This window comes from Hypanus sabinus, chromosome 15, assembly GCF_030144855.1.
Source record: "Hypanus sabinus isolate sHypSab1 chromosome 15, sHypSab1.hap1, whole genome shotgun sequence".
In the NCBI taxonomy this organism is placed as follows: domain Eukaryota; kingdom Metazoa; phylum Chordata; class Chondrichthyes; order Myliobatiformes; family Dasyatidae; genus Hypanus; species Hypanus sabinus.
In genome coordinates this window covers 44,946,633-44,972,526 of record NC_082720.1, presented here as the reverse complement: position 1 = coordinate 44,972,526, position 25,894 = coordinate 44,946,633, and the positions used below count along the sequence as shown (strand labels likewise).

General features: G+C 42.6%; 1 long non-coding RNA gene across 1 annotated transcript; it reads left to right on the top strand.

Moving 5' to 3' along the window:
- The first annotated feature begins 775 nt into the window (after positions 1–775).
- LOC132405462 (uncharacterized) lies at positions 776–19,054 on the top strand. Its single transcript, XR_009515879.1, has 3 exons — positions 776–1,312; positions 10,959–11,047; positions 17,572–19,054. It is a non-coding gene; the product is annotated as an uncharacterized LOC132405462 (long non-coding RNA).
- The last annotated feature ends 6,840 nt before the right edge of the window (positions 19,055–25,894 follow it).

Genomic DNA, 25,894 nt, shown 5'->3' with positions numbered 1-25,894 from the left:
AAAATCAGATTTACTGACAATTTTAATTATGTGACTAAAAATTCAGTTTTACAACAAACAAAAAACACCCTTTCTAGAAGCTTGTTAGAATTTCACTGGTCTGTTGCTAATAGTGGTGTGTTAAAGCTTGCCCTCTGTGCCCTTGAGTGACATTTAATAATGAAGTGAACAATGGGTCAGTCAGCAGTAGAAAGGCAATTTAAATGCTTTCACTGAAGATAGTACCACTCAAATTTAATCTTCTGCCCCTTTGTAATACAAAGAGAAAGGAACTGTTGTGTGTGGTATAAGTGGTCTAGATGATGTCTGAAAGTTTGGCTGACAACTATGATCATTAAGTCTCTTTGAAGCTAAGCAGTCAAGCACTATAAGAATTAAAATATATGAAAAAGATTCATTGATCCCCAAAGAGGAAAAAAATAGTAACACCATGTGACATAATTCCAAAGACGGCCTTTCAGGTCATGCCCAGCTCTGCACGCCTGCCACATCATTAACTTGACTCATGGCAAAAGGCTGCTGGCAGGCAGCTTCACACAAAGCTTTAATGATTTCCCTATAAATGCTGCATTAGCTGAGGAGAACTGACATGCATGTTCTCGCCACGCTGAGTTGCTGAGAAGGAACCCTCCATCTCCCAAAGCACAAAGTTATTTTGATCCCTGAAAATTCAGTGTATCCAACTAAAAACCTTGTAAATTGCAAATGTGCCTGTGATTCATTGGAACAGAATTAGAACAGTTTACAGGTAAAACATATTTTAGAGATTTCTGATCTTAATTACCTAGTAGAAGTTGTATGAAACATATTCCATGATCTGTAACAAAAATTGCTGGGAATAACTGTTTTATTTATAGACTCTGGTGTCCATGGCAACCTAGTTTAAGTGGAGAGGTCATGGGGTGAGCTGGGCCTCGATTTCACACTGCTCATGAGGGAGTTTGGTCACACTGCAATCTGCAGATTTTCAAGCCAGGTGGTTATTTGATCCTGTGAGCAGTGAAACTGTTGACCCAAGAAGACGTGGCTTTTCTGCATTATTCGGAGAAAAATGCATGTGAAGTAGAACTTAAAATGTATTAATTTAGATTTCAATTAATTAATACTTCTTGATATCACCGGTGTAATCAACACTGGCCAATTTGGAAAGAAACTTACAAATACAAAATACGGAAGTTTTAAGTCAGTACTTATAATGAATAAAGTCAACATTTTAATGCTGATAACTTGTGCATTGGTAGAGCTGAGTCGACGGAAAGGAAGGTGCCAAATACAAGGACATTGTGCAAGTGAAGTCATGGGGGAAAGCAAGGTGTGTGCATTGTGACTAACAATGATAATGGAGCTTTAACTCTTTCCAGCCAAGTAGTTCTGCTTTCTTTGATCTCAGTGTTGAAGAAATTGTATATGCTGCACTGATTTTCTGACTGCAATAAAACACAAAGCTCAGTAATTTAACAGTGCATAAGTTGATGCCCATTTGTTTTAGGTACTGATTCAATTGTTAATTTTTAAGTAATTTTTCTTTGTATCTTCAGTGACACCTTTAGCCTTAAATGTCTACTGCTGGACATACTTTCAAAATTCATAGCTAGTTAGCAGTGCAAAGTTTGGTCTTTTACCAATCAGTATTCTTCAGTAGACCCTATGATACCAATAAAAGGCAAGAAATGAAAAGAATTGTGTTATAAAACACTTCTGCTTGAGGCAGCAGAAAACTAGTTAAGCTATTAACAATGGGCAATCTTTCCTGTTTTCTATGTAATAATTTTCTTTAAAACCTTTATACAATAAATGGGTGCTGTATTTTCTAAAATCATCTTGATAACAATTAGAACAAAAGAACGTAATGAAATTGGAACAGGGGTAGCCCTTTGGTGCTGCTCTGATATTCACTATACTATCATGGCTGCTCTGCCCCAATCCTTATCTCCTCTTTTGCGCCAGTTTCCCATAACCTCTAATTCCATGAACTTCCAAAAAAGCATTTACATCTTCATTAACTACATCCAGTTATCTAACCCCCCCCCCCATAATCTTATAAGAATTGCTAGCAAAGTTTAAAACTCAACACAATGAAAATGAGGATTTGTACACAATGTTATTCCCCAAGTAACTGATTTATATATTTATCTAAATGGTTCTGACTATAGGGCTGTTCAGGATCTTCAAGGAGCGGTGCCTCAGAAGGGCAGCATCCATTATTGAGGGCCCCCATCTCCGAGGGCATGCCCTCTTACTGTTACCTTCATGAAGGAAGTGCAGAAGTGACTCAGGAACAGCTTCTTCCCCTCTGCCGTACAATTCTTAAATGGGCATTGAACCCATGAACACCACCTCTCTTTTTTCCCTATTATTTCTGTTTTGCACTATTTTTAATCTAACTATTTAATACATACATATACTTATTCTAACCGATTTACTTATTTTTCTTCTATATTATCATGTATTGCATTATACTGCTGCCACTAAGTTAACAAATTTCATGACACATGCCGGTGATAGTAAACCTGATTCTGATTATCGAGTTAGTCATGTGAAGGTGAAGGCTATATGGCCTATTGGCCTCTTACTGTATTTATGTAAGAGCAATCCAGCTAATCTCATTCCACGGCCATTTCTCTCTTTCTCTACACCCTCAGAATATTTTGTTTTATCTTTCAGATATTTATGTCCTATATTGTGTTTCAACTCTGGACATGTCTCAAATTTCAACTAAAACCTCAAAGTGGAAATAATAACCACAGACCACTGAGCTGATTGGAAGAGCAGTTCTGCATGAGAAGCAGGGTCACTTCTTTTTTAATGGGTTGGCTCCCATTTGTACCCTTTCATCATTTTATTCAATATCGTAGAGTCAGCATTAGGCCAACATTTACACTCCTACGTGTCTATGCACCGTAAAGATGTCTAGGCCTTTATCTGACAGATGTCTGTGTGGTACTCCCTCAGAATTTCACTGAAGTGTTACCTTAATATGTGCACTTGAATCTTTGGAGTGCCTCTTGAATCAGCTACCTTCTGATATGGAGGTAAGACTGTACTTCTCACTGAATTATCTTGCAGGTAATGAATTAACCCCACTCACAGTGTTCACCAGCTCAGGAACATGTAGGAGTATGTTATCCAGACGCTGACTCTTTGAAATTGAATACAGTAATATACTTAAAAAGGAAAATTGTATATTTTGCTACCTAATTGCTTTTGCCAGGATCTTAATGCTGTGTTTTTATTTAATTTAGAGCCTGTACTAACAATGAATTAATGATTGGTTGCTCTCATAAACATTCTGTGTGATGTGCCATTGATCCTGATCACACAAGGACAACACTGTCGCAGAGCAGACACAGCGTTGATGATGCAGAGTAAAGCTCCCTTCCCACTGGCCCCCTGAACATTCCTGTAGTCAATGATCAGTGCCATCGTACACTATGGGGGAAGGGACAATTGGCGGGCAGAGTGAACAAGGCTGCAGTGTTCAACATCATGATCAGTGTACGCTCAGTCAACACTGTATCTGGTACCTCGTATACCTGATAGAGTGACCACTGACTGTATTTTCGTGGTCTTCTGCTATTGTAGCCCATCCACTTCAATGTTTGATCTGCTGTGCAATCAGACATGATCTTCTGAACATCATCGCTTTACATGTGTTATAATTAAATTACTGACACCTTCCGGACAGCTTGAACCGGTCTGGCCATTCTCCTTTGACCTCATTCATTAACAAGGCATTTTTGCCCACAGACCTGGGTATTGTTTTGTTTTTCACACCATTCTCAGTAAACTCTAGAGAGAGTTGTGTGCAAAAATCCCAGGATGTCAGCAGTTCTGGGATATTCAAGCCACCCTATCTGGCACCAACAATCATTCTATGGTCAAAGTCACTTAGGTCACCTTTCTTTCCCATTCTGATGTTTGGTCTGACCAACAACTGAACCTCTTGGCCATGTTGGCATGTTTTTACGCATTGAGTTGCTGCCGTATGATTGGCTGATTAGATATTTGCATTAACGAGCAGGTATATAGGTGTACCTGTTAAATTGACCACTGAGTGCAGGTGCCATTCCATTGTGTGTCTCAGTGTGTGCTGATGATTTGCAGTTGGCCTGTCTCTCTTGCTGCTGTGATGTACAAAGTCAGAGAATGAGGTGTAGATTGTACAGGTCTTCATGTTGAGGGGCAGGGGGAAAAGCAGAAGACAAAACTTTTCAAATTAGGCAACCAAAAATGTAATATGTATTTTGTTAGTTTGCTCATCTGACATTTCTCCATTTAGGAGCTCTGGTTAGGTACTATTAGCTGGTCAGAACAGATCATTCAAAAATTAAATAAGAATTCTGTGAAGAAAAACAATGTGCAATATTTGCTTTGGTGAATCAGGGTTAGTGGTGAAAACCCACAGGCCCAATGGGAAAGTAGTGAGTGTGCAGAAGAATGTAGTATTATGTAGAAATATTGGGTATATAGTTACCTTCCCAAGCTACACAATTCAGTATTATACCTTATCTTGTTCTCACAATGTAACAGAAGGAATCCAAGAAATAACTTTAATCCCAATCTCACTCTCCTTATTTTCAATTCTGGTGAAGTTTTCAATCCAAAACATCGACTGACCATTTTCCTTCACACACGCTGCCTGACCTGCTGAGTTCCCCAGAGTTCGTGTGTTGCTGCTACAAACTTCCAGCATCTGCAGTCTTCCTTGTGTCTCCTTATTTTCCTACAGTCAATAACCTGTTTCCTCTCATGTGTTTATTAAACACACATTAATTTGCAATGCCAATTAACCAATCAGCCTTCAGGATATGGGGGGAAACTAGAGCACCCAGAGAAAATCAATATGGTCGCAGAGAAAACAGGTCAACTTCACAAAGAGAATTCACAAAACTTCACAAAGAGAATTCACCTGAAGCAATGAGGGAACATCAATAACCATTGCATCATTGTGCCATTCTTCAGTTGAAAAATTGAGATCCTAGTGAGCAGATACAGTATGTCAGTCAGGGTCATGTATGTTTCCGTCCTTTTCGACCCAGTGCTGAAAACTGATTTTGAATTCCATAGTTAATGGTGTAGAAACAAATCCTGAGGCACTTCAGTTTATTGCAGTCATCTTTGTCACATTGCTACGTCTACTCCTGTTTCTTCTTCCTTTTCTTTTACACTCCCCCAGCCATCATTTCTTTGTTTCATCTACATTTTTGTTCATTTTACATCTCACCAAAATGAAATCAAATTAAAATCTGAAGCAGAAAGGAAGCAATATTTTGAGAGCATTTTCTGCATTTGAATGTCTGGCAATTGAGCAGTGTTTTATAATATTTAATAGGTAATAAAATAAGCATTTGAAGAAACAAAGTAAATCATTTGGGAAAAGATTGGGAGTTTGCACTGAAGAACAATAGATAAAATCAAATTAAACTACCTCAACTAAATCTCCATTTCAAACATGACACTTATGCATCAGCCATTGACAATATCAGGAACATGGTAAAGCCCAGTTAATATAATTTGTGGCTAAGAGTATGGAAGTGAAAATAAAAATCACTATTGGAAGTGATAATAAAATGTTCCAAGAAAGCATAGTTATCAGATTGAACTCACCAGACATTAAGTTCTGATGCTATCGTTCTGGATACGATGATGAGTGGAGATGTTTGAGTGGGTATATATATGTACCCACATATATATATATGTAAATATATTTCTTAAATATATTTAATGAGGAAGCCTCAACTGCTTCCCTGGGCACAGAATTCTACAGATTCACCATTCTCTGGGAAAAACAGTTTCTCCTCAACTCCGTTCTAAATATTCTCCCCTGAATCTTGAGGCATTGTCCCCTAATTCTATGTCTCACCTACTAATGGAAACAACTTTCCTACTTCCATCTTATCTATCCCTTTCAGAATTTTGTATGTTTCTATAAGGTTCCCTCTCATTCTTCTGAATTCCAGAGAGTGTACAGTCCCAGGCGACTCAATTTCTCCTCATAGGTTAACCCCTTCATCTCTGGAATCAACCTTGTGAACCTCCTTTGCACTGACTCCAAAGTCAGTATATCCTTCCTCAAGTTTGGAGACCAGAACCGCACACGGCACTCCAGGTGCGGCCTCAGCAGTACCCTGTATAGTTGCAGCATGACCTCCCTGCTCTTGAATTCAATCCCTCTAGCAATGAAGGCCAGCATTCCGTTTGTGTTCTTAATAACCTGTTGTACCTGCAAGCCATCTTGTTGCGATTTTCGTTTGGAGAAGTCATTAGAGTCAACAAAATGACTGAGTATTGAAGATAGTTGTTGGATGACAGCTGGAGATCCATCATACGCTTCAGATTTGAACTGATTTCAAGCTTTAGACCAAAACCTCTATATAGCTGGTGAGTGGAAATGCTGGGAAGATGAAAATTTTGCTCCCTCAGTTTCTAAAAAGTTAGAGAACAAGATGTTGGTTGGAAAGGATGAATTGCTGCTGGAACTTTGTACTCCAGGGTTAAGTGTCTTTTCCTTCCATATCCCATATGGTATAACATTTCTAGTTCCTGATGACCAAGTTCTTCATGCAGAAATAGCTTTTCACATATCCTAGGCCATTTTGCCAATCAGGTCAATCAGTGACCATTATGAAACTTGTATATGTATGCCTGGGCACAAGAAATAGCAGTGGCTGTACACCATTCCATCCAATGTGCCACCTCTGCCATTCAGCAGGATAGTGCCTGATCCACTTACTCAACACTGTATTCTGGCCTACATCCTATATTCCTTGAATGTTCTAATACACATAAATCTGTTAATAATGGTTTTGAGAACAATCGACAACTAGGCACCCAGTCCTCTATTGTAGAAAGTTGTAAAGATTCATTCCGCTCAGTGAAGAATTTTCTCTTCAGTACACCCCTACCCTTTAGTTTAAGATTCTGTCTTCAAGTTGTAGATTCTTCACTCAGAGAAAACACATTACCTGCATCTATCTTAAAAGTGTTCAGGAGGTCTTCCCACATTCTTCTAAGTTCTAACAATTGAGCTCTAGTTGCTCAATGTTTCCCATGTGACATATCTGCTACCCCAGGAACCAGAATGGTAAAACTTCATTGCCCTGTTAGGTAAGGAGAATAAAATTACTCCAATGTGATCTAACCTATATAACTGTGGTCACACATTTTTACTCTTGTACTCATATCCTCAAGCAGTAAAAATTAAGGCATGTGTTACATTTTCCTAGCATCGGATTTCAACTAATGACTTCATCCAATATGCAGTGCCCATTTCTGCATTTGCTAACAGAAGTCAGCTGTTAAATGTGTACCAACGCCCTCTGTTTATAATTACCAAAAAACAAGGAACAATCCAGCAGTATGTTAGCATGGAGACTTGACCTAAAGGGTCCCACTGCTCCATTGATGTATTCCTCTCAGCACCTGTCAGCCTCAATTTTTATTGATCGGAATATTTCTAAACAGTATTGCTGGGTTCCCCATAGCTTAATGTATGAGCTTGACACTTGGCAGCTACACGCAGTTTCTCTGCCTATGTGATGAGCCCATACCTCTCAGTGGAGTGGGTCCACTTGTGACACTGAATTTGATTTGTGTTGAGTTCATGGAAGTGGTGGAGGGTAGGGGGGCAATGGTGACAAGACACTCTAAAAACACTGCTCCTCCTCCTCACCACCAAATCTTTCCTCTAATACGTGGTGGCCTCCCAGCAGCTGTTCTGTGGCTGCCATGGCAAGAGGTTCTTTTAGTCTCCCACGCCTCTTAGCAGCAATGACGTGGCAGCTATGAGCTCTGCAGGCAGCTGCCATCGGGAACCACACAGATGAAGCTTTTTTTAATGAGAGTATCAGGATGGAAAACATTCTGTCTTTTAATTTCCATCTTCCCCTGTTTACTGTAGGTCACTCAATCACACACAGGTGGTTCACACAGCACCTTCTTAGCCAAATAAAAGATAGTAAACTCCAAGGTTTTGCAACTCCATTGACAATTAGCTAATTTGTCACTTCTCTCAATATGATTCTGAAAATATACTCAATCTATAAATTGATTTTTAAATGTAAGTTATAAGGCTGAATATTTTTCTGAAGTAATCTGATTTTAGTCTTGTTCTGAGACTCTGTAAAAATACTGTTATTTTTAAAAATAATAGACATTTTAAAAAATGAACTGGAATGCTGGAAGAACTGATGGAGGGTCTCGGCCCAAGAAGTTGACTGTATTCCTTTCCATAGATGCTGTCCGACCTGCCAAGTTCCTCCAGCATTTTGTTTGTTGTTTTGGATTTCCAGCATTTGCAGAATCTTTTGTGCCAAGAAAATAAAAAAATATATATATTTCTACTAGATTTACTAAATACGTGTTTTATTTCTAATAGTCCTTTGTACCAAGAATGTAATGAATCACTTATTACAAGCAACTAATAACACAAGCACCTTATTCAATTCTGTCTAGCTGTACCTCACATATAGCTGCACCGAACACAATTGTCAGCACTACATTGGAAAGCCTATTAAAGAATGCCACTTGGTCTTTACATTTCTCCTCCTCACAATGTCCTACATCATGTTGGCTCCATATAAGTTCCACAGAGTTCTGGTACTTCATTCAATTCTTGATTGTGTTCCTATTCAACCTTACATAAGTACTTTTCAGCCAAAGCTTCTGGTTAGCATTCCTCTGCTTTAAATCAAATCTGCCCAGTATATATACATTAGTTCTTATGCTGAATCCAGGAAAGTTAGCACTACAGAGAGAAAAAAGATGCAAAATGTTAAGTTGTGGTTCTTTGTGCTTAATGCAGAAATTGAAGACTGTCCAATGTATCACCTGCACATCTCACTCCACCATTGGCAGTATCTACAAGAGGCACTATATCAGGAAATCAGCATCTATCATCAAAAATCCCCATTATCTGATCCATGCCATCTTTTCACAGCTACCATCAAGCAGGAAGTTCAGAACCTTGAGGTCCCACATCACCAGGTTCAAGAATAGCTACTTTCATTCAACCATTTGTTTTTGAACCAACTGGCAAAACACTTGTCACTACAATCCAGCAAAACTATGAAAACTATTACCACATTGTGCCAAAATTTACTTTGATTTTTTTATCTACTTGCATTTCCTTGTAAAATTTGTGTATAATTTATTTTTAATTTATTTATTTTCTTGTGAATTCTGCTGATCTGTAGCTGTGTGCCTGTGATGCTGCCAGAAGTATATTTTTCAATGCACTAGTACATATAGCAATAAGCTTGACTTTGAATTTGTATATTTGTGTCCCTTAACTTTAACTTCTTAATCATCCCTTAATTTTATCATTCATTTATTGGTGCCAATGTTTTCAGTTGCTAGACCCAAGTTCTAGATTTCACTCACTAACCTAGGCACCCCTCTATCACTCTTTTCTCAGCCTATACACTCCATAAAACCTTTACATATTCATAAGTACCATCTCAGATCGCAAGACCCTGCAGCAGATAGTGAGGTAAGCTGAGACGATCATCGGGGTCTCTCTTCCTACCATCACGGACATTTACATTACACGCTGCAACTGCAAAGGAAACAGCATTATAAAGGATCCCACGCACCCCTCATACAATCTCTCCTCCCTCCTGCCGTATGGGAAAAGGCTCTGCAGCATTCAGGCTCTCACGACCATACTATGTAACAGTTTCTTCCCCCAAGCTATCAGACTCCTCAATACCCAGAGCCTGGACTGACACCTTGCCCTATTGTCCTGTTTATTATTTATTGTAATGCCTGCACTGTTTTTGTGCACTTTACGCAGTCCTGGGTAGGTCTGTAGTCTAGTGTAGTTTTCTCTGTGTTGTATTTTTTTTACATAGTTCAGTCTAGTTTTTGTACTGTGTCATGTAACACCATGGTCCTAAAAAACTTTGTCTCATTTTTACTATGCACTGTACCAGCAGTTATGGTCAAAATGACAATAAAAGTGACTTGACTTGACTTGACTTGACTTGAAGTGTCCATGTCAAGACTCAGTTGGTAATACTTCTGTGAAGCACAATTGAATGTTTATCCCCAATAGAAATACAAGATATTAAGAAAAGTCTTTATCAATCCTGTTTTTTATATATTTATATTCCTGTTCATTCTGTGTTCGTGATCACTGGAGCTTTGACAACTTTGTTTAGAAGTGACCAGCATTACTGTTTTCAACACAGCACTAGAATAGAAACCTGCCAAGAAGTCAGTAACTTACCTTCAGTCCTCAAGATAGCACCAACCCTCACTATTCCCTCTGACTGTCACCTAGTGATACCCTTTCTTCATTATTGAATCAACTTAGCCAAGGTTCCAGTTCTCTGTTTAAATGCTGCCAGTCCCAATCTCCCCATCTACATATCATAGCCAGTGTCCTAAAGCCATTCTCTTATTCTTAACCTTCAATATCAGTCCCTTGATTTTCCCTCCCCATTCCAAGCCCTGATGCACCCAAACCCACTCCAGTCACATCATAAGCCAAATGTGGCTAATGGCCGCTGGAACCTTGAACGTGGCTTCTCAAGGAAGTACGTGCAAAATATTTTCAATGGGCATAATTAAGGTTTGCAGCTGGGAACCCTCAACCAACTTGACTTCTGTCACCCTGCTGCAGTGAAATCTACCACACTGATACATTACATGAGAAATTCTAGGCTCTACATATCTATAGCTCAATCCAAGCAATGAAATTGTGAGTAAAAAGTTAAGGGAAAGCAGCTCATAAGACTAAATCCATCCAAATAAATTAAGAAATTCCACAGGCAATAGATTGTAGGGTTTTTAATCTGGAAATTAAGAGATTGCACCGAGGATGGGGCTATCAGAATATCCAGTAGTTCAGCAGATCCAAATCTTATCAGTTAAGCATCATCTCAGTAAATGACGCCTCATGTATATTTATTTATTATGTATTAAAAATGCATTTAAAAATAATTTCCTCCTCACAGGCTACCTTCCGGAATGATATAGAATTGTATACCAGAATTCTCTGATCTTCACTGAAACAGTGTATAAGATTGTTTCCATAAATTGGCAGGTAAGATCTCACTTTAACATCTCTTCCAAAAGACCACTCTTTGAATGCTGTAGAGAGATGTCAATCTAGATTAGGTGTTCATGTTTCTGGAATTAACCCATAACCTCTTAAGACAGAAGCAAAAGAGTTACCACTGAATCAAGACTGACACCTGAGAATTGACAGACAATTCATGCATGGAGGCGTCATAGCTGAGCCTAATCCTTCAATCCTCACATAAGTGCACATTCCAGTAGTGCATACTTGGTCACATTCAGGAGCAAGACTGTGAGAGCTGAATGTAGAACCGTTGCAGCTAATTATAGTGCTTCTACATCATCCATCAGAGGTCGGCTAATTCAGCACAGACACAGGAGATCTAATCTCTGAACTCAGTTATCCTTAGGAGAATCTCACTAAGTCATATGATGAGAACTCCGATATAAAAAAGAAATGTCTGCACATTAATTTCTTGTTTCATAAAGAAAGGTTTTATAATCTATAGTCTGATAAAATATTATTATAGATTTCAGTAGGATGGAATTTTGCTTATGGTAAAATTATCAGTTACAATATTTCAAGAAAAAATTTTAGGCGCTTATCTTGACACTGTGGAATGGAGTGGTGTCACAGCAACAACCTTGCACTCAATATCAGTAAGACGAAAGAGCTGATTGTGGACTTCAGGAGGGGTAAAATGAAGGAACACATACCAATCCTCATAGAGGGATCAGAAGTGGAGAGAGTGAGCAGTTTCAAATTCCTGCATGTCAAGATCTCTGAGGTCCTAACCTGGTCCCAACATATCGATGCAACTACAAAGAAGGCAAAACAACAACTCTTCATTAGGAGACTGAAGAGATTTGATGTGTCAACAAAAACACACCAAAACTTTTATAGATGTACCGTGGAGAGCATTCTGACAGGCTGCATCACTGTCTGGAATGGGGAGAGGGCTACTGTACAGGCCCAAAAGAAGCTGCAGAGGGTTGTAAATTTAATTGGCTCCACCTTGGGTACTAGCCTACAAGGTACACAGGGCATCTTCAAGGAGTGGTGTTTCAGAAAGGCGGTGTGCATTATTAAGGACCTCCATCACCCAGGAAATGCCCTTTTCTCACTGTTACCATCAGGTAGGAGGTACCGAAGCCTGAAGTCACACACTCAGTGATTCAGGAACAGCTTCCTCCCCTGTGCCATCCGATTCCTAAATGGATGTTGAACCCTTGGACACTACCTCACTTTTAAGATAAATTATTTTACTGTGGGCTCCTAATACATGGCATCCACCATTGCTTCATTGGCCTAAAGCTAATCGCCACAGACAGACAGGAACCTTAGTATTACAGAGGTCCAATTTTGCCACTGGAACATGTTACAGTATTGACTACTGATTGCTTTTATGAATATTGGCATAAATCAGGATCATGTTCAGAAGAGTCAAACTGTTACTTTTAAGACAACTGCTCAAATACTCATTCTACTAAACAAGAAATTCAAACTGGCAAATTGAAATTACTAGCGAAGAAAAAACAGGCAACATGAGGAAAAGTTTGCAGACTGCTGTTATCTGAAAAGCCAAGCCTGAAAGATGAATGAAAAGAGGCTCAGTAACACCCTTCAAAAACAATTTATGTAAATACTTGAAGTAGAAGTACTTGCATAACTCTGGGAACAAAGTGGGAGGTGGAACTAATCGAACAGCTCTTCGAAGAGCTATGACACAGGCACAATAAGTGGAGTGGCCACCTTCTGTGTGTTTATAAAATATCTTGAGGCATTAACTGAATGTATTGTGTTTTATGATACTCTGTTACTTTAATGTTATATTGAGTTATACTGGGCGGGCTCGTGCTTGATTCACCATCGCCAATACATAAACTTTTTGTGACCCTGGGTATCTAATTAAGCTGGAGGTCTGGCTGCCTTAGCTGTCTCATGAAGCTGACTGGTCAGTGTGGACAGACTGGTCTCAAGTCATAGAGCCTGAAACCTTTCTCTTCGACCTCCCTCATGGCCTTTTGACATCCTGTGCTCTCAAAGAGTCTCCAATAATCAGAGACTTGGAAGATCAATTGAAAAAGATTAAAATTATCTAAGAAATTAAAAATCATACGTACATTTAAATGGTGTAAATTAACTAAAATAATAATATGAATTCTAATTAATGAAGCACACTTAACATTTCCATCTGGGATGGTGACCCCCCATTTAAATGAAAACGGAAAGACTAAACGTGCAGCTGTTGGGGCAAGGGGTAGGGGTGAGTGGGAGGGTGTCCAGAGGTCCCTCAACTCAAGGTGCTTGTACACCACCTTGGACTCAGTATTATGCCCATAGGTGTACCATGAAGTCAGATTCTTGGTTGGGCAAGTCAGTAATGGGATGACAAGGAGTAATTTGACAGCACTTCTGTTCCAAACCATTGAAAACAGGTGAGAAAAAAATAAATATATTAAATATCTTTCAAAGAATACTGCCAATAATAAATTCAAAATTAATATAACTTGTAATTTAGAATCAATATTCATGTCAGGTTAGCTTGACTTGGAGTCAATGACTCAACAATTGTGAATAGAGTTAGTAAAGATGGCCAGCTAGAATAATATAATTGCTTGAAAACAACTCTCTAATAATCAAACTCAAACTGGTGAGATGAGGAAATTCAACAATGGAATTTAGGAATAGGAGTAGGCTATTTAACCTTTTGAAACTGTTTCAGCATTCAATGAGATCCTGTCAGATCTGCGTTCTAACTCCATTACCCCATATTCCTTAATATCTTTGGCTAACAGATGCTTATTAATCTTAGGTTAAAATTAATGATTGCCCAAACATAAATTGTTCTTTAAGGAAGAAATGTTTCCTTCTTTGTGTGGAGATGTTCTTCCAAACTTCTGCTCTGTATTTTCAGATGAAATCTTGTGTCATTTATTCTCCAATTAGTTGATATCATTTCCCACCAGTGGCTTTTCTGACAGACTCTAAATCATGGTCTCTTTGGGGGGGTTTTGCCATTGCATACACTGTGGGTGGTGGGAAGCTGATGCAGGTGGGGGGGTGCTTGATGCTTGCTACTGCTTGTGTGTGGGGAGGGGAGAGGAGCTTTAAGGTTCTAAGATTTTTCTGTCATTCATTCTTCGGGGTTCTTCATCTGTTTCATGGATGTCTGTGAAGAGTAAGCATTTCAGGTTGTATACTGTATACATTCTCTGATATTAAATGGAACCATTTCACCATCTAATATAATTGCACTTAATAGCATGGAAACTAATCAGATTACTCTTTGACCATTATAACTCAAATGAGTATAAACCTAGTTTATTTAATCCCTTCTAAATTTAAGTTTTATCTTGGGTATCACTTTCATTGATAATGCCATGAAAATTCCCAAAGCTGCAAAAAAGTGGCACTCTGTTAATTTTAAATACAAGAAATTCTGCAAAAGCAACACACACAAAATGCTGGAGGAACTCAGCAAGTCAGGCAACATCTATGGAAATGAATAAACAGTCAACATTTCAGGTGGAGACACTTAGTCAGGACTGGAAAGGAAGGAGGAAGACGCTAGAGTAAAAAAAGGTGGGGGCAGGGAAAGGAGGATAGCTAGAGGGTGACAGGTGAAGCCAGGTGGGTAAGAAAAGTAAAGGGCTGGAGAGAAAGGAATATGATAAGAGAGAAGAGTGGACTGTAGGAAAAAGGGAAGGAGGAGAGTACCCAGGGGTAGATGATAGGCAGGTGGAAGAGGTAAGAGCCAGAGTGGGGAATAGAAGAAGAGGGGAGGGGAGGGAATTTTTTTTTACCTTAAGTAGAAATTGATATTCATGTCTCAAGCTGGAGGCTAGCCAGGTGGAATAAAAGGTGTTGCTCCTCCATACTGAGGGTGGCCATGAACCGACATGTCAGAACAGCAATGGGAATCAGAATTAAAATGTTAATTTTATTTTTCCCAATGGTCTAATATTTCAAGCTTTCCTTATTAATGCTGTATAAATGTAAAAATCCACCACCCTCCATCAAATCAAGTCACAAAAGCAATATTTCCAAGCAAATAAACACTGTGACTGCCACAGTGCAACTAGGCTCAATATGGCATCCAGTAGCCTTGTTTCCATGGAAACATAGCAGATGTTAGGTGTTGTAGGTGAAGCAAAGGCTACTCGTGTTGCTCAGGGGAAGTGGCAGCAACAGATAGACTGCTTGTATTAACTCGCCCATGAAAACACAACTGAAGTCATTCAGCATTGGTGTGGAATTCTTGGCCAGCATCATTGTATAAGTATTACACATAATCATGGTGAGCTATACAATATACCTGTTATTCCACATTAGGTATAAAAAGTGCAGTGCTTAATAGGAAGCATACCTACATATCATTTCAATATATTGTAGGAATTTTCTGTCTTTTTTAATTGATTAAAGCATCCCCAAATTTAGCTAAGTTTGAAAGACCCTGGGAATGAATGCAGGGATAACGTTGTGTGATTAACCTGTGGCCATTATTATTAAGGGACGCAGAATACCAATTTAATGCTGCCTGTTCACTGTAATAATAGATTTTTTGACATTTGAATCTAGGGATAAGGGGATAAGAATAAGAAAGTGATGTTGAGGTAAAAGATTAGCCTTAAACCTACTGAGTGGTGGGGTGGTTGCAAAGAGCAGAATGGCCATAACCTGCTTATGTTTCCCATGTTCTTATTAACATTGTTTTATCAACAAGATAGCATAAATTTCATCATGGATTAGCCAGACATATCAATATGGGATAAGACTTTAATTTGCCAGCATTGCTTAAACCTAGCCTGCACAATTATATGCAGCTAATTATATGGATGTGCTTTGTGCCAGGAACTCGTGATGATGGCTGTCCCATTGGTCATTCTGACCCAGTAAAGAAAGAAAAAATAGTATATCATTGATGATGCATGGAGTAAAGATGTGAATTGGACAAGTTCCTGTGGCTGCAGGAGACCAAGAGGTGCTCCAGTAGATGCTCAGGCTGCTTTGGGAGCAGAAGGCCATTGAAGTCAATGTCAGGAATCAGGTCCTGAGAACCTAATATCGAACATAGAACAGTGAGGGCTCCTCACTCCAGGATGTTTTTCTGACTTTATACTGTAACCACTCCAAGTTCAGTCTAACTCATCCCACCCACATAGCACTCCACTTTTGTTTTGTCAGTGTGCCTGTCTAAGAGTACCTTAAATGTTCCTAATCTTTTTGGCTTTGGCAACAGCACCCACCAATCTCTGTAAAAAAAAACTACCTCAGACATCCCCCTAGACTTTCCTCCAATTACCTTAAAATTATGCCCTATTGTATTAGCCATTTCTTCCCTGGGAAAAGGTGCAGGTCTCCACTCCATCTATGCCTCTTATCAACTTATACACCTCTATGAAGTCACCTCTTATCCTCCACTCCAAAGTCCTATCTTACACAACTTTTCCTCATAAGACATGCACTCTAATGCAGGCAGAACCATGGTAAATCTCCTCTTCACCCTCTCTAAAGCTTTCACATCCTTCCTGTAATGAGCTGACCTGATCTGAACAGAGTTTTATAGAGTTGCAACATTGCCTCACAGCTTTGAATTCAAAACCCCAACCAATTAAGGCCAACACACTATACCAACCACCCTATCAATCTGCACAGCAACATTGAGGAATCTGTGGATATGAACCCCAAGTTCTCCATCTTCCTCCACACCACTGAGTACCCTGTCACTAACCCTGTACTCTGCCTTAAACTTGAACCTTCTAAAGTGAATCACTTGACACTTCTCCAGACTGAACTCCATCTGCCACATTTCAGCCCAGCACTACATCCTGTCAATGTCCCATCACAACCTTTTACACTATTCACAATACCACTGACCTTTGTGTCAGCGACAAACTTATAAATGAAACCTTCCACCTCCTCACCCAAGCCATTCATTAAAATCACATGGAGCAGGGGTCCCAGAACTTCACTGATCACCAACCTCCAATCAGAATACTCTTCATCTACTACCACCCACTGCTTTCTGTTGGCAAGCCAATTCTGAATCCACATAGCCAAATTTCCCTGGATCTCATCCCTCCTGACTTTCTGATTAAACTTACCATGGGAACTCTGTTGAACATCTTACTTGTATCTATACACACCACACCCTTTGCTCTACCTTCATTAATTTGTTTTATCACCTCCTTAAAGAATTCAATCAGGCCATGAGTCATGCCCCGCCCATCACAAAGACATGCTGACTATCCCACATCAGACTATGCTTCTTCAAATGATCGCAAATCCTCTGCTGCAAAAATTTCAAGAACTACATATAAGTGGTTAAAATCAAATATCATAACCCATCAGCTGCACCATTATCCTTCCAAACTTCTACTTAATAACAGTCCCCATCAATAGAAATTATACTCAACAGATGTATGTTCCATGTATTTAGCACCTATATCCTAGAGCTTGCTCATGCTGCCAGCTCTTTAACTGTGAAAGTCATTCCTCACAAATAGGTTGCTCAACACCTGCTTATGCATTTTGCTCCCTGTCAGATATAACTTGAATGCCATGTATTCACCCATAAGGCCAAGATGACACCGACCGTGATTGGGAAGATCCTGACAATGAGGAGAAAAGTCATTCAAGCATGGAAGGAGCCAATGAAAGGAGGAAGATGGTATTGATAAAGATGCATCATCACTCAATTTCATCCTCACAGCTTACGAACTAAGATTGTGTAAAATTATTGAGAATTGAGAACCCTGCCGGGAAACATGTAGTAACTCTCAATACATGTGGTATTGGAGGAGATGAGAATCAATTTGGCACAGGGCTTTGCCCACAACCTGAAGCCCATCATTTTTTAAGAAAGAAAATGTTTTCTAAATCTGTTAGCAAAATGGTGGACCAAGCACAATGAAATTTTCCAGCATTTTCTGTTTTTATAATGAATTATCTGATGCCAATGTTGCGGCTTCCAATGCAGCATAACAAGCAGCAGCTGTCTGATTGCTGTATTGGAAGCACAGAATGCCATAGTGCAATTCATTTTGCTGCCAAACAAAACATTCCTTCTTCTTAAGCCCTTTACCCTTACCTTTTCCACCTATCCTCTTCCAGCTTATGACTTCATTTCCCCTCCCCCACCCACCTACCCAACACTTGGTCACACTTATCACCAGCCAGCTTGCACTCGTTCCACTCCTCCCCCATCTTCTTATTGTGACCTCTGCCCTTTCCTTTCTTGTCCTGACGGACGGTCTCACCCTGAAACATGGACTGTTTATTTCCCTCCATAGAAACTACCTGACTTGCTGAGTCCCTCCAGCATTTTGTGATGGTTATTCAAGCCACGGATGTTGGTCACCATGCACATGGGTGCTTGTAGGTCTCAAAACACACTAACAATTTGTCCTCCCATAAAATGAAAAACAGTCGTAAGTAAGTGGTTAAGGGTCTATGGAGCAGGAGGTTTGCTCTCCTGCCATCTTTTCCATAGGATGTGTACTCAGTTCCTCGGTCTTGTTGCTCAACTGGTAAGTCTATCTGGACCTAGCTAAAATAATTCAGTCAAAACTTTAAGGACTCTTCTATCAGCCATGCTGGAGCCACTAAGTGGTTGCTTGGGAGGACTGGGACGGGCATCTACTAAAAGCACTGCCACAGGAAAGCAGTATCCATCATCAAGGACACCCACCATTCAGGCCATGTTCTCTTCTCGGTACTACCATCGGGCATGAGGCACAGGAGCCTTAGGTCTCACACCACTAGGCTCAGGAACAGTTAGTACCCTACAACCATCAAGCTCCTGAGCCAGTGTGTATAACTTCACTCACCTCAACTCTGAACTGAACCTAAAATTTAGTGACAGACCCACTTTCAAGGACTCTAAAAGCCATTTCATCAGTATTTTTTTTTGTTTGGCACACGTTGTCTCCTTTTGCTCTTAGGCTGTTTGTCAGACTTTGCTTATGTATAGTTTCAAAAAATTATATTGAATTTCACAGTGACATATACACGTGTACTTTGATAATAAAATTACGTTTTATTATCTTTGAGAAGTATTTTATTTACTTTGAGAAGTACTTACTGTAGAAGATGCCAGAACATGCACAGGAATAATTGCATGCAACATGGCATGGCTTCATTAAAGTTTGCTTGGGGTGCTTACTTTACCACAGCTTTTACTTCTGTCATATTGCTAAGCTGATGCTGTCATCGTTAATTATAGTAGGAAGTAAACAGTAGGATCGTGATAGCATTTACTTGTTCTCAGCTTGTCTGAATTTCTCACAGGCAACTCAACCAGAGAGGCACAGTCCCAAGTTTCCACCACCTTTCCTTTTCCTGTGTTACCTCCCCTTGCTGATTCTCCTCCATATGTTTCAGAAATCCAGCTCCATTCCATACAACTGCTGTTGATAGTGACATCATGAAAAATGGAGACGACTGTTCCAGATGTCATGCTGCCAAACACTGCCACATTCCTAAGCCCAACCAATATTTAACACTGGCATACAATAAAAAAAGAGTAATTTCAAGAATCCCATACACAAGGTTAGAATAACATGTGCCGACTGCAGTCATGCTGCAAGTCTTAAAGGAAAGATATTCATTGTTGGGAGGTATTCCACAATTGCATTGGAAAACATGGATACAGAGAGTCTGCAGCTGAACATTTGGGTTTCAGGAGGTCCTTCCTGATTTATTTGAAGCTGGAAGCTGCCAGGCGTGATGTCACAAGGAGATGCAAAAGACTGCAGATGCTGTAAACTGGAAAGAAAGACAACAAGCTGCCAGAGGATATATCGAGAGGCCTAGGCAAGGACAGTAAGGACCCAAGTGCTGGAGTATCCAAGACTAGAATCAAGACACGATTTTGAGGCTAAGATAAACAGGGTTCTTGACGAGGTGCTAGACGAGAACCTAACCAGACTAAATGACAATTCAAATGAAACAGAGATCCTAAACACAATTGCAGACTGAACCAAATTTGAGCAGACATGTTCAGATGCTCCTGAAATATCCAAACCTTGGCACCAAAACATGGCCGCCAATTAACAGAATGGGCCAGCAATCCATAGACTGGAGTATCAGAGCTTCTTAACCCTGTAGGCTGGTGCAGTCGAGTGCATACTATAACAGAGCAACTCAGAAGGTCAAGCAACATCTGCCTCCACTGATACTGCTTCAACCTCTGGGGTTCTGAAACAGCTTGTTTTCTCACAATGCCACAAGAACTTTGTCTCTTTGTCAAGAGAAATTTAATGCTTGACTATAGAACATTACAGAACAGGAACAGGCCTTTCAGTGGCCATGTTGTGTCAAATTAATTAAGATATTTATTGCCTTGTATACCAATGGGAATAAAGACCCCTAATCCTTTCTTCCTGCACATGATCCATATCTATTCATTCTTTAAATATTAGATATTCATGTGTCTATCTAAGATCCTTACAAATGCCTCCATCATATCTGCCTGTACCATCGTCCCTGGCATTCCAGGCACCCACAGCTCTCAGGACCCAAACATGTACCTGGCTGGATACTGGAAACTTGTGCTGATCAACTGGCTGGTGTGTTCAAAGGTATCTTCAACCTTTTATTTACTGAATTCCCAACTGCTTCTAAAAGGCAATAATCATATGGGTTCCCAAGAAGATCAGGGTGAGATGCTCAATGACTACAACCCGGTAGCACTCACACCTACCATAATGAATTGTGTCAAGAAGTTCTTTATGTTTAGAGTTAACTCCTGTCTGAGCCAGGGCCTGGACACTCTTTAACTTGCCTACCACCACAACAGCTACAACTGACACAACCTCAATGGCTCTCACTGTGTTTCGGAGCACATAGGCAACAGTAACAACTATATCAGTCTGATATACTTATTGATTATAGCTCAGTGTCAATACCATCATTATCCCCTCAGTATTGATCACCAAATTCTAAAGCTGGACCTCAGTACCTCTTTCTGCTACTGGACCCTCAGCTTCCTCATGAGGAGATCACAGTCAGTATGGATCGGTGATAACATTTAACTAACAATCAAAACAGGCACTCCTCAAAGATGCATGTAGAAACATAGAAAACCTACAGCACGATACAGGCCCTTTGGCCCAATGCTGTGCCGAACACTTTAGAAATTACGTAGATTTACGCATAGCCCTCTATTTTTTTAAGCTCCATGTACCTATCCAGGAGTCTCTTAAAAGACCCTTCCACCACCATCTCTGGCAGCACATTGCACACACTTACTACTCTCTACATATAAAACTTACCCCTGACATCTCCTCTGTACCTACTTCCAAGCACCTTAAAACTGTGCCTTCTCATGTTAGCCATTTCAGCCCTGGGAAAAAGTCTCTGACTATCCACACGATCAATGCCTCTCATCGTCTTATACACTTCTATCAGGTCACCTCTCATCCTCCGTCGCTCCAAGGAGAAAAGGCCAGGTTTACGCAACCTATTCTCATAAGGCATGCTCCCCAATCCAGGCAACATCCTTGTAAATCTCCTCTGCACCCTTTCTATAGTTTCCACATCTTTCCTGTAGTAAAGTGACCAGAACTGAGCACAGTACTCCAAGTGAGGTCTGACCAGGGTCCTATATAGCATGAACATTACCTCTTGGGTCTTAAACTCAATCCCATTGTTGATGAAGGCCAGTGCCTTATTAACCACAGAATCAACCTGTGCAGCAGCTTTGAGTGTCCAATGGACTCAGATCCCAGAACCTTCTGATCCTCCACACTACCAGAGTCTTACCATTAATACTATATTCTGCCATCGTATTTGACCTACCAAAATGAACCACCTCACACTTAACTGGGTTGAACTCCATCTGCCACTTCTCAGACCAGTTTTGCATCCTATCAATGTCCCGCTGAAACCTCTGACAGCCCTCCACACTATCCACAACACCTCCAACCTTTGTGTCATCAGGAAATTTACTAACCCATCTCTCCACTTCCTCATCCAGATTATTTATAAAAATCACAAAGAGAAGGGGTCCCAGAACAGATCACCAACCTCCATGCAGAATATGACCTGTCTATAACCACTCTTTGCCTTCTGTGGGCAAGCCAGTTCTGGATCCACAAAGCAAGGTCCCCTTGGATCCCATGCCTCCTTACTTTCTCAATAAGCCTTGCATGGGGTACCTTGTTAAATGCCTTGCTGAAACCCATATACTGTAGTGGTGTGCTACACGTAGCGCTGAAATAATGACACATAGTCAGTGAGCTGCAGTTGCAAAAGAGGTTTATTCAAACTTCGCAGCCTCGCTTTAAAGCCTTCCTGATCCTGCCCTCCCTGGGCGGGAATGCTGTAGGGGACGCATATTCACAGACCTGTCCCGTGCGCGGGCTTTTCCCCTTGCTGGTGAAGCAGACTTGGCGCCCTTTTTGGGACCGGCCTCAATGCAGGCGTGCGCCACTTTGTGAGCCGGTTCGAGTGCGCTGGGAAGTGGGTCGCCACATAACCACCCCCCCCCCCCCCAGAACCGGTGATACACCCCCCAATGTCCTCAGTCTGAGTCGGTCCCTGTTTGGGAGGTCTGCCTCTGCGCCGCGGTGCCAGAATCTCGACCAGCTGCATCAAGTCCACATGGGCTGGTTTGAGTCGGTCCACTGTGAAAACCTCCTCTTTCCCCCAATGTCCAGCACGAATGTGGACCCGTTGTTTCTGATCACTGTAAACGGCCCCTCGTAGGGCCGCTGTAGCCGTGCCCGATGTCCTCCCTGTCGTAAAAAAATGAACTTACAGTTCTGCAGGTCTTTGGGTACGCAGGTCGGGTTCTGCCCATGCTGCGAAGTGGGTATGGGGGCCAGGTTACCGAGCCTCTCATGTAGTTTGTCTAGGACTGTTGCGGGTTCTTCCTCTTGCCCCCTTGGGGCTGGTATGAACTCTCCTGGGATGACCAAGGGTGCGCTGTACACCAACTCGGCTGACGAGGTGTGCAGATCGTCTTTGGGCGCCGTGCGGATGCCGAGTAGGACCCAGGGAAGCTCGTCCACCCAGTTAGCTTCTCTCAGGCAGGCCATGAGAGCCGACTTTAGGTGACGGTGGAAACACTCCACTAGCCCGTTCGACTGTGGGTGGTAGGCAGTAGTGTGGTGCAGCTGTGTCCCCAAAAGTCTGGCCATAGCTGACCACAGGCTGGAGGTGAACTGGGCGCCTCTGTCGGAGGTAATGTGGGCTAGTACTCCAAAGCGAGATATCCAGGTGGTGATCAGGGCTCGGGCGCAGGATTCAGAGGTGGTGTCGGTGAGCGGGACCGCCTCTGGCCATCTGGTGAACCGGTCCACGATAGTCAGGAGGTGCCGCGCTCCACGTGACTCTGGCAGGGGGCCCAAGATATCCACATGAATGTGGTCGAAACACCGGCGAGCGGGATGGAACTGCTGCGGCGGGGTTTGGTGTGCTGCTCCACCTTGGCTGTTTGGCAGTGCATGCACGTTTTGGCCCATTCACTGACCTGCTTGCAGAGTCCGTGCCAAACAAACCTGTTGGAGACCATCCGGACGGTTGTCCTGATGGAGGGGTGCGCTAAGTTATGAATGGAATTGAATACGCACCGCCGTCAGGCTGCCAGGACGACGGGGCGGGGTTGGCTGGTGGTGACGTCACAGAGTAGGGTCCTCTCACCTGGGCCTACGGGGAGGTCCTGGATCTGCAAACCGGAGACTGCTGTCCTGTAACTAGGGATCTCCTCGTCTGCCTGCTGTGCCTCCACCAGCGCTTCATAGTCTACCCCCTGGGACAGGGCTTGGATGTTAGGGTGGGAGAGGGTGTCTGCCACAACATTGTCCTTTCCTGAGACATGCCGGACATCCAGCATGTATTCAGAGATGTAGGACAGATGTCGCTGCTGGCGGGACGACCAGGGATCGGATGCTTTCATGAACGCAAAGGTAAGCGGTTTGTGGTTCGTGAACGCGGTGAAGGGCCTACCTTCTATACCTGAAATGCCGGATTGCCAGGTATAGCGCCAACAGTTCTCGGTCGAAAGCACTGTATTTGAGCTCGGGTGGTTGTAGGTGTTTGCTGAAAAACGCCAGGGGTTGCCAGCGCCCCTCGATGAGTTGTTCCAGCACTCCACTGACTGCCATGTTAGATGCGTCCACTGTGAGGGCGGTAGGCATGTCTGTTCTGGGGTGCACTAGCATCGCAGCGTTTGCCAAGGCTTCTTTGGTTTTAACGAAAGCGGCGGCGGACTCCTCTTCCCAGGTAATGTCCTTGCCCTTACCCGACATCAGGGCAAACAGGGGGCGCATGATGCGGGCTGCTGAGGGGAGGATGCGGTGGCAGAAATTCACCATACCCACGAATTCCTGAAGGCCTTTGATTGTGTTGGGTCGGGGGAAATGGCAGGCTGCGTCTACCTTGGCGGGCAGAGGTATTGCCCCGTCTTTAGTAATCCTGTGGCCCAGGAAGTCAATGGTGTCGAGTCTGAACTGGAACTTGGCCAGGTTGATTGTTAGGCCATATTCACTCAGTCAGGTGTAGAGTTGATGGAGGTGGGACAGATGCTCCTGATGACTGCTGCTGGCTATGAGGATGTCATCCAAATAGATGAAAGTGAAGTTCAGGTCACGTCCCACCACGTCCATTAACCGCTGGAATGTCTGTGCGGCATTCTTCAGGCCGAACGGCATGCGGAGGAACTCAAAAAGGCCGAACGGGGTGATGAGTGCCGTCTTGGGGACGTCGTCCGGATGCAGCAGGATTTGATGGTATCCCCGGATGAGGTCTACCTTGGAGAAGATCCGTGCACCGTGCAGGTTTGTTGCAAAGTCCTGAATGTGCGGCACAGGGTAGCGGTCTGGAGTTGTAGCCTCGTTCAGCCTGCGGTAGTCGCCGCATGGTCTCCAGCTCCCTGTGGCTTTGGGCACCATGTGCAGGGGGGAGGCCCATGGGCTGTCGGTCCGCCGTATGATCCCTAATTCCTCCATCCTCTTGAACTCCTCCTTCGCCAGTCGGAGCTTGTCCGGGGGAAGCCGCTGAGCGCAGGCGTGGAGGGGTGGTCCTTGTGTCAGGATGTGGTGTTGTATGCCATGTCTGGGCATAGCTGCCATGAACTGCGGTGCCAGAACCGATGGGAAATCCGCCAGGACTCTGGTGAAGTCATTGTCAGACAGCTTGATGGAGTCGAGGTGAGGGACTGGTAACTGGGCTTCATCCAGGAAGAACGTTTGAAAGGTCTCAGTGTGGACCAATCTCTTCCTGGGCAGGTCGACCAGTAGGCTGTGAGCTTTCAAAAAATCCGCACCCAGGAGCGGTTGGGCTACGGCGGCCAGTGAGAAGTCCCATGTGAACCGGCTGGAGCTGAACTGTAGCCGCACCATAAGGGTGCCATAGGTCCTTACCGTGCTGCCGTTCACGGTCCTCAGGGTGGGACCCGGTCCTTTGTTGAGGGTGTCGTAACTCGATCTCGGCTCCGGTGTTGACCAAAAAGCGGCGTCCCGAATGCTTGTCCCAGACATACAGGAGGCTATCCCGATGGCCAACCACTGTAGCCATCTGCGGCAGCTGGCCCTGGTGTTTCCCGGGAACTTGCAGGGTGGGCTACAGCGACGGGCTTCTACACCCCCACCGCTGGTGGTAGAAGCACCATTGTTCATTGGTCTCCTCACCCCTGCCTCTGGGGTTAGTGGGCTCTGCAGCTGGGCCTAGTCTGGTCTGCTGCTGGGAGCGTGGCCTGGTGATCTGTGCGACGGACGCCCCACTCTCCTTCTTGGCTTTCCACAGCACGTCCGCCCGGGCCACCACCTTCCGGGGGTCGCTGAAATCCGCGTCAGACAGTAGCAAGCGTATATCCTTGGGCAGCTGCTCCAGGAACGCCTGCTCAAACATGAGGCAGGGCTTGTG